Below are 10,100 nucleotides of genomic sequence, written 5' to 3' on the forward strand. Positions count from 1 at the left end.
CAGAGAGACCTGACCATGGTTATTCAACTATCACTAAGCAGTAGCATCACACAGAGATGGTCTTGGCACTGCTGAAATTATTCATAGCTAAGGTGTACATGTTACAGATTGTAAATCCGATAACAATAATTGTGTAAGGTGAAGTGCACCCCAACAAAACACAGCACTACTGTATCCAACTAAACTGCCTACAATATTGCCTTTTTTTTATGGTTAGACATGATGGTCTATAAAGTCCCTTTCAGCTCAACCTTCCATGATTTTACACTCTTCATCTAAACTGAAGAGAGCACAGATGGTATAATTTCATACAGTTAAGAGATAAATAGATGGTTTTGTATTTGAGCAAAAACTATTTGAGCTGTAGTATATCAGGGCACTGGATTGAGATGGCCCAGAGTAAAAATAGAGCATAAAGGAGTTTAGCCATCTCCAAAATATATATCCTAAGATACGATTAGTAAATGTGATGAAGACTAGAGAAACTTGTAAGCTGATCAGGATATAGAGTCAAGACAGAAATGAAAAAGAAAAAAATGCTGCCACCTAATCTCCCATAATGTGACCTAATTACCTGAAGGAAGAATTAATGAAATGATTTGTCTCTGTGGAGTCCATTTGAAGGGAACAAAGAGGAAAGTCATGTTCCTTTTTATCCAGCACTGTACAAGGGGGGTTAGATATACCATATCTAATAGAAAGGAATACTCATCACTACAGAGGGGATATTTCTATGAGGCTAGACTATTCAATAGGATTATTTATACCCTGCATTGCACAGCCTCAAGAAATCCCTTTTCTCTTAAGGAATCAAACCCATTTACAATTGCACCAAAAACCATAAGATAACTAGGAATAAACCTAACCAAAGAGCTAAGGGATCTGTACTCTAAAAACTACAGAACAGTTATGAAAGAAATTGAGGAAGACACAGAGAAATGGAAAAACATTACATGCTCCTGGATTAGAAGAAGAAATATTGTTAAAATGTCTATGCTACCTAGAGCACTCTATACATTCAATGCAATCCCTATCAAAATACCATAGACATTTTTCACAGAGCTGGAACAAATAATCCTAAAATTTATATGGAACCAGGAAAAACCCTGAATAGCCAGAGGAATGTTGAAAAAGAAAACCAAAGCTGGCGGCACCACAATTCCAGACTTCCAGCTCTATTACAAAGCTGTCATCATCAAGACAGTATGGTACTGGCACAAAAACAGACACACAGATCAATGGAACAGAATAGAAAACCCAGAAATGGGCCCTCAACTCTATGGTCAAATAATCTTTGACAAAACAGGAAAGAATATCCAATGGAAAAAAAGACAGTCTCTTCAACAAATGGTGTTGGGAAAATTGGATAGCCACTTGTAAAAGAATGAAACTGGACCATTCTCTCATACCATACACAAAGATAAACGCAAAATGGGTGGAAAAAAAAAAAAAAACTAAATGTGAGATAGGAATCCATCAAAATCCTAGAGGAGAACACAGGCAGAAACCTCTGTGACCTTGGCTGCATGAACTTACTAGACACGTCTCCAAAGACAACGGAAACAAAAGCAAAAATGAACTACTGGGACTTCATCAAGATAAAAAGTTTTTGCACAGCAAAGGAAACAGTCAACAAAACTAAAAGGCAACCTACAAAATGGGAGAAGATATTTGCAAATGACGTATCAGATAAAGGGCTAGTATCCAAGATCTATAAAGAACTTATCAAACTCAACACCCAAAAAACAAATAATCCAGTCAAGAAATGGGCAGAAGACATGAACAGACATTTCCCCAAAGACATACAAATGGCCAACAGACACATGAAAAAATGCTCAACCATCATGAGCCATCAGGGAAATTCAAATCAAAACCACATTGAGATACCACCTCACATCAATCAGAATGGCTAAAATTAACCAGTCAGGAAACAACAAATGTTGGCAGGGATGCAGAGAAAGGGGAACCCTTTTACACTGTTGGTGGGAATGCAAGCTGGTAAAGCCACTCTGGAAAATGATATGGACGTTCCTCAAAAAGTTGAAAACAGAGCTACCCTACGACCCAGCAATTGCACTACTGGGTATTTACCCCAAAGATACAAATGTAGTGATCTGAAGGGGTACGTGCACCCCGATGTTTATAGCAGCAAAGTCCACAATAGCCAAACTATGGAAAGAGCCCAGATGTCCATCGACAAATGGATAAAGAAGATGTGGCATATATAGATATATAAAATGTATATGTGTGTGTGTATATATATATATATATAAAATGAAATATTACTCAGACATCAAAAAAATGAAATCTTGCCATTTACAGTTAACGTGGATGGAACTGGAGGGTATTATGCTGAGCAAAATAAGTCAATCAGAGAAAGACAATTATCATATAGTTTCATTCATATGTGGAATATAAGAAATAGTGCAGAGAACAAAGGGGAAGGGAGGAAGACAAACCATGAGAGACTCTTAACTATAGGAAACAAACTGAGGGTTCCTGGAGGGGTGGTGGGGGGGGGATGGGGTACTGGGTAATGCACATTAAGGAGGGCAAGTGATGTGATAAGCAATGGGTGTTACATGCAACTGATGACTTACTAAACTCTACATCTGAAACTAATGATGTACTATATGTTGGCTAATTGAACTTAAATTTAATCCTCTGATTATTCAATGTCCCCAAATCCTGCTGATGAGAATAGGGTATCCTAGGTTCAGTTCTCTTTTAATGAAATGCCTGCATATCAGAACCACCCAAGCATTTTTTTTTTTTTTTTTTTTTTTAAATCCCTGGAAATTCTGATCTAGTCAGTCTAGAGTGGGGTCTTAGAATCTAATTTTTAAACTTTCCAGGTGTCTGATACACACCCAGATCTGGAAACTACTGGCTTCCAGTAGTTCCAGAAGCACTACTGGGGTGCTTCTCAGCCCTATTCTAAATGCACATTAGAATAACAAATGTGGGGTGGGCAGTAAATACAAATAACAAGCCTTTTCATGGGCCAGTGGTTTTCGGTCTTGGCTGCCACAGAGAATCACCTAGGGAGCTTTAAATACTGCCAATGCCCAGGTCCCAGTCCAGGGCAACTAACCTGGAATTTCTAGGAGGGGAGGGAAGACATCAGTATTTTTTCAAATGTTATCCAGGTGATTTTAAGATGTGGCCAGGGTTGAGAATGACAGCTCTGGATGAGGGGTCAGCACACTTTTCCTGTAAATGGTCAGAGAATAAGTATTTTAGGTTTTATTGGTTATATAATCTGTCACAATGACCTACCTGCCATTGTGGCACAAAGCAACCATAGACCATATATTAATGAATGTGCAGAGCTGTACCCCAATAAACAAAACAAGCGACCAGCTGCATTTGGCAATAGTGTGCAGAATCCCTGTTCTGCATATTCTGGTTACTGGAAACTGGAGAGCCATGTCCTTCATTGTAAATATTGGCATTTGAAATCAGAGAATGAATAAAATAATATAAATATATAACTCTTGGTACAGTTCCTGACTCAGTGGGGGCTTAAAAGAGCAGTCTCACTTGATTAGCTCAAGACAGTCCCATGAGCCAGATGGATTCTGGTTGTGCTGACAGAAGTAAGTTTGTGGATGTACATAGCCTCAAATCATTACTTAGGGACTGCTTTCTTGGGGGATGATATGTAGCTAGAATATGATCAAGATGGGACCTAGCCCAAGTGGTTTCATTGCCAAACATGTAAGGAATAAACAAAGAAATTCTACACAAACATTTCCAGAAAACAGACACAAGGAACACTTCCCAACTCATTTTATGAAGTCAGCATTATCCTGATGCAAAACCAGACAAAGAAATTACAGAACTTCCTTGACTTACGATGGGGTTATATCCCAAGAAAGCCATTGTAAGTTGAAAATACCCTAAGTTGAAAATGCATTTAATACACCTAACCTAAAATTATAGTTTAGCCTAGCCTACTTAACTGTTCTCAGAACTCCTATATTAGTCTAGATTTGGGCAAAATTATCTAACATAAAGCTTATTTTATAATAAAGTGTCGAATATCTCATGTCATGTATTGAATACTGTACTGAAAGTGAAAAACAGAATGGTTGTCACTGTGTTGGTTGTTTACTCTCATAGTCACATGGCTGACTGGGAGCTACCGCCCAGCATGGCGACAGGATCCTACTGTGTATCGGTAGCCTGGGAAAAGATCAAAATTCAAAATTCTAAGTGCAGTTTCTACTGAATGCATATCCCTTTTGCATTACCGTAAAGTCAAAAAATCCTAAGTCTAACATCCTAAGTCAGGGACTGTCTGTACATGAAAAGTGAACTACCGTTAAAAAAATAAAGAAGTCAGTGGGGTGCCTGGGTGGCTCAGTCGCTTAAGCGGCTGCCTTTGGCTCAGGTCATGATCTCGGGGTCCTGGAATTGAGCCCTGCATCAGGATCCCTGCTCAGCGGGAAGCCTGCCTCTCCCTCTGCCGCTCCCCCTGCTTGTGCTCTCTCTCAAATAAATAAAATCTTAAAAAAAAAAAAAAAAAGTCAAGTTAGATGACATACACTTTAACACTTCATGAAGATAGGTCTCCAACTGGAGAGTGGCAAAATGGGGTGGAAGGCAGAAAGCTTTTATAGAAAAAGGAGTAAGGAACAAGAAGTAAATAGAGAGCCCAGAATTAGCTTGCCTGGATATACTGTGTTTCTGGTCAAGAAGGGCACTTACAGAGATACATTTCAACCCTACAGACTAATATTTCCCATGAACATAAACAAAAAATTCACAACAAAATATTAACAGATCAAGCAATACATGAAAATGATAACACATCTGTCCAAGTGGAATTTATTCAGAAAATGCAAGGCTGGCTCAACATTTGAAAATCATTTAATGCACCATACTAACAGACTAAAGGAAATTTTTAAAAACCCCATATCAATAGATGCAAAAGAAAAATTTAACAAAATCCAAAATCCCATTCATGATAAAAATTCTCAAGAAACTAGGTCAAGCTGATAGAGGGCCTTAATAGTAAAAAGACTGTATGCTTCTCCCACAAGATTGGGAATAAGGCAAGGATATCCATCAATTTTATGTAAATTATACCTCAATAACCTTAAATTAAAAAGCCTAAATTGATGCTTTGAAGCCAGCACTAATATATGTCCGAGGCCCTTGGTAAAGGTATCATTACCTAGCTTATCTTGGGAAAGCCAGTTAGATGGCCAGTGAATAGGGGATTTACATAAGAAACCAAAAAATCCAAAGTTCCTGTCTCTCAAAGTCTTTGATTTCCTCCTTCTATACCAGCTGTTCTCAGAGTCTGGTCCCTGGATTAGCAGCATCACCATCACCTAAGCAACTTGTTAGAGATGCAAATTCTCAGGCTTCAACTCAAACCTTCTGAGTTTTGGGGGCGGGGGGCTCAGTCTGTGTTTTTAAAAGCCCTCCCATGATCCTGATGCACGAAAAAGTTTGAGAACCACTGCTCTACACAATACTAAGGACCTCTGGCATTTCAGCTTTATTTAGTGTGGGCCTGTGTTGAATCTAATTTTGCAAACTATTAAAACCACATCCATCCTTTTGAGTTAAATGTATCTAAAATTTTCTTGTATAAGGGGATCGTATTGATATTCGAAAAGCACATTCAAAATCCATTCTTTCACATGTTCCTGAAATTCTTGAAGGTATAAATTAGCAGTCTCCAAATTCTTCCTACACGCTAGGTTTCTTTGGATTTGGCCTCCAGGGGGCATGCTGGGCTCTTAACATTAGCTATGGGCTTGGGAATAGAGTGCAGTGGCAAGAGAGTGATTGTTTTTTTCTGGTAAACTGACCCCCTCAGGTGAAAATGTCTTAAGAAAAAAACACCCTTCTTCTAAGTGAAGAAATTGCTTCCTTCCTCAATCATATACCCACTTAATTCTCAGGGTCCTAATCAGTGCTCCAACTTTCATACATCAGATCCCGTAAGGCAGTGACTTCAACAGCTGTGCTAATTCTGGAGCCTCAGATTTGTTTTGGCTAAGCACTATACCTGTAAGAAATGGCATTCTTTAGGCTTCTGTAGGTTGGTTCGTGGATTTGAAATTGTTATTTACTTACTTTAAACTTTCCAATACACCTAGAAGCAGCCACTCCACCATCCCGACGTTTTCACATTCTTGTTGCCCAGAACCTTGCTGTAAATTGGGCATATGATTTCATATGACCAGACAGGATAACTATTTTACAACTGCCAGCAGAAGCCAACTAGATTTCCCACTTAGATTCACTGCCTAATCTAGCTCAGATAACTAATTCCTACTTCCCAAAATTCTCTGGGGTTGTGCTCCCCATAACACCAACTATCTGATGCCAATTACTGTAGCATTCAGAGATCCTGACCAGAAGCAACAAAATGTACTTTTCATCTTAAGCACACTGGATTTACTGGAATGCTCGTAGAGGTTCACAGCTTCAATAAAAAGCCAAAGAACAGGTAAGAAGACAATCAGGAGCCAAAGGAAGCTACAGAGATAGAGCAACAGCAACACAGCAATAATCATGCAGCACAAAAGGGCACTGCTTCCACCAGTGATGACTCACCTCACTGTCTTCCTCATGCCCTTGTGAATTGGAGTCCAAGTCCAGGAAAGAAGTTTAATTGGCCGACTCAGGTCACATACCTGGCCCACGAGGCACCAGGAGCAGAGAGGCATGCCCTCTTAGAATTCTAGAGAGGCACTCAGGATCTTCCCTCAAGACAACGCTCAATGGAGGAAAGGTGATTAGCCTCAAGGACTCAGATATACCCAACTAATGAATCACTGAACACTACATCAAAGACTAATGATGCTAACTGAACATAATAAAAAAAAATAAAAACAAAACCAAAAACCAAACCAAACAAAAACTCAGAGTGTTCAGAAAGTCAGAGTGGATGCCAGACAGCCAAAATAAGACAAATGAATTCTACAAAGTGGAAGATGAAATAAAGGGTAATGGAATGCGGAATAAAGCTAGCCTTGCCTATCTTTCCCCAAAGCCAAACCCTGTTATAGAATATTTAAAAAACAAACCAAAAAAGTCATTTATTTTCAAAATGACTAAAAGTGTTATTTTTCCTGTCTTTCCTGTATCAACTCAACCCCTGGGTAACCAAATGGTAGGTGGTAGTAAGTTTCCTTCTAAGGAAATATTCTGGCTAAAAAAGTGAAGAGGGAATGACAGATTTAGAATCACCATTTTGCAACCCATAATAAAGAAATGGATGTATGCACTAGGCATGGCTGCCCTTGCCTGTCTGGGTCTCATGACTTTCTCATGTGATCAGACAAAACATCAGTAGTAATTAAGTCCAGCAGTGTTTCCCCTATGACTAACATATTTCTTTGGTCATAACTTCTTTGATAACTATGATTATGGTAACTATGATAACTGAAGTATCTTAAGTATATTTAATACTCTGTGAAATAAAAAATTAGGAATGCTAAAAATTAAATCTAGTACTGTAACTCCTGTATAATTTTCTTTTCAAATTAAAGGTCTATGTATTCATTAAAATGCTTAGGTTTAGGGGCACCTGGGTGGCACAGTCGGTTAAGTGTCTGACTGTTGGTTTCGCCTCAGGTCATGATCTTGGTGTGAGCCCCGCATAGAGCTCTGTACTGAGTGTGGAGTCTGCTCAAGTTTCTCTTTCCCTCTCCCTCTGCCCCTCCCCACCTCACGTGCTCTCTTTAAAATAAATAAAATCTTAAAAAAAATGGTTTGGTTTAGGGCATCAAAGAGTAATGACAGGTAAGGATTATAAAACTTTAAGAATCTCATCCATAAGGATACCTCAGAAAGATAAATGGGGAGAAACTTGGTTTTAAAAAAATTTGTCAGTTGATAAATGTAGATGAAATAATGACACGGTTTTTCAGTCCTCCTGTCCCCAAAAACCAGATTAAGTAATTGAGACAAAGATTTTTCATGGATGCTCAAACCCTAGATGAAAGGTTCTTGGGGAACAAGGCATACACAAGGTCTCAAATTACTACTTCACAGATTATTTAATTATGAAAGGAAAACTGTACTTTTACAATGGAGAGTTCTGGCAGCCACCACCTGTTAACCAAGCGATCATACTTAGCAACACCAGTAAATGAGACAACCTAACATTTTATGGCTCCTGATGTGATATAGTTAAGTACATATCACTACATTTGTAGACTTCTTGCCAAAAATGTTCATCCTGAATCTACCCAAGAGAAAACAAGGCAATCTGATAATTGGTGAACCTACATGAAGGTTATGTTGGGTGTTTTTGTATTGTTTGTTCAGTTTTTCTCTAAGTTTGAAAGTTTTCAAAATAAAAAGTTGGTGAGAATATAACTTATGTTTGTAACATTTCCATATAATACAGAAAACAAACAAATAAGAAGGGTCGTTTAAGTCTTGGGTTAAAATCAATCCATCTCTCCAAAAGTAAAAAAGCCCAGGCAAAGTTGAAGCAGAATTCCGCCTGGTCCTTCATTGACCCAAAGCCATATCCTCTGTGACCTCTATTTTGTCACAGAGATGAACAATATAGCTTTTTCCTGTCTCCGCTAGGTCAAGACACTGAAGAGAAGCAAAAAGACAAAGTACAACTGACAAAGCACGTCCACTGGCTCCAGAAATAAATTCGAGATCTGGAAGCAAACTCTAACTTTTCAAAACTTGATTTATCTTTAAAAGAAAAAACATGTTAAAGTCCCTTTTACTTTTTTAATCAGGAAATAAAACAAACCCTGCTGAAATTAGATTCAAAAACTAATGAATGGTATGTTATTCTTTAATATGACTTAAGGATCTACAATATAACAAACTAAAAGTATAGGTTCTTAAGTAAGCATGTATTGTACATGAAGGAATCTAAATTTCAGCTTTGAAATCATGAGCTAAATGATAAGTCCCATGAAGTGTCACACCATTTTGGCTTTGCTTTATTGAAATAGCAAGTCAAAATTTAGTTAATATATACTTAGATTTTATGTGTTTAATAAAAAAAATTTAACCAATTATAAATTCCAGTGGAAGATTATACACAACACAGTCTGTTTTTCAAAAATAATCTACTTGTTCAAATCATCTTTTACATTCTTGAATGTATGCACTCAAAGGAATAACAAAATACAGGGGAGCTCTGGGTTATACTTATGTGTACTCCTGAAAAAGGGATAATACTGCAAAGGACAAAACTATGAAAAATGGTAACCCTTTCACCTATATTTTGCACAGAGGGTAGGAGTGAAAAGGTGTGTTTGTTGTTGTTGTTGTTTTAAAAGATTTTATTTATTTATTTGACAGAGACAGAGATAGCAAGAGCAGGAACACAAGCAGGGGGAGTGGGAGAGGGAGAAGCAGGCTTCCCGCTGAGCAGGGAGCCCGATATGGGACTCGATCCCAGGACTCTGGGATTATGACCTGAGCTGAAGGCAGCCGCTTAACCACTGAGCCACCCAGGTGCCCCAAAAGGTGTGTTTTTAGTGAAAGCCATCCCACGGTGTGTGCCAAATAGTGCTTACTTTTTTACCAACCCCCCAACACTTCCAGACAATAAAACCCATAAATTCCTTTATTCTTATACCTACTGAAAGGCTTAATACAGAATTAGACTGCACCCTCATTAGGTATGTTTCTATCCTTTATTGTGAATTTTATCATTTTAATCTTAATAAGATGAATTTTAATCAGCCACCAACCTAGGAAGCTCCACTTGAACCCAAAGCTGTTTCGCAAGCAAAACAGAAACAAGGGCAATAGTAAACTAATTCTCAATAAAGCCACAGCATCTGAAAGAAAAAACGCCTAGAGTTTGACACCTAGGCAAGTAACTCAGATCTGTATCTCTTATGAACAAACCCAAATAACACCAACTTCAAGCACACACTAAAGACTGCAGAGATTAAGAAACAGCAAACTTTTCAGCACAGACACAGGCCAGACAAATTAACTGATGCTAATGACTGTTGCTAATACAAAGACAAAAGCAAGCCAAGAAGAAAGCAAGCATAGGAATCAAAGATTCTCAAGCCTGGAGAGCTTTTCTAAAGTACACTTCCTGGGATCCACCCCAAACTAGTCCTATTGGAATTTCTGAG

The sequence above is a fragment of the Mirounga angustirostris genome, unplaced genomic scaffold (assembly GCF_029215605.1).
Source record: "Mirounga angustirostris isolate CCGP_5_RB_7025 unplaced genomic scaffold, mMirAng1.0.hap1 SCAF_3, whole genome shotgun sequence".
Classification (NCBI taxonomy): domain Eukaryota; kingdom Metazoa; phylum Chordata; class Mammalia; order Carnivora; family Phocidae; genus Mirounga; species Mirounga angustirostris.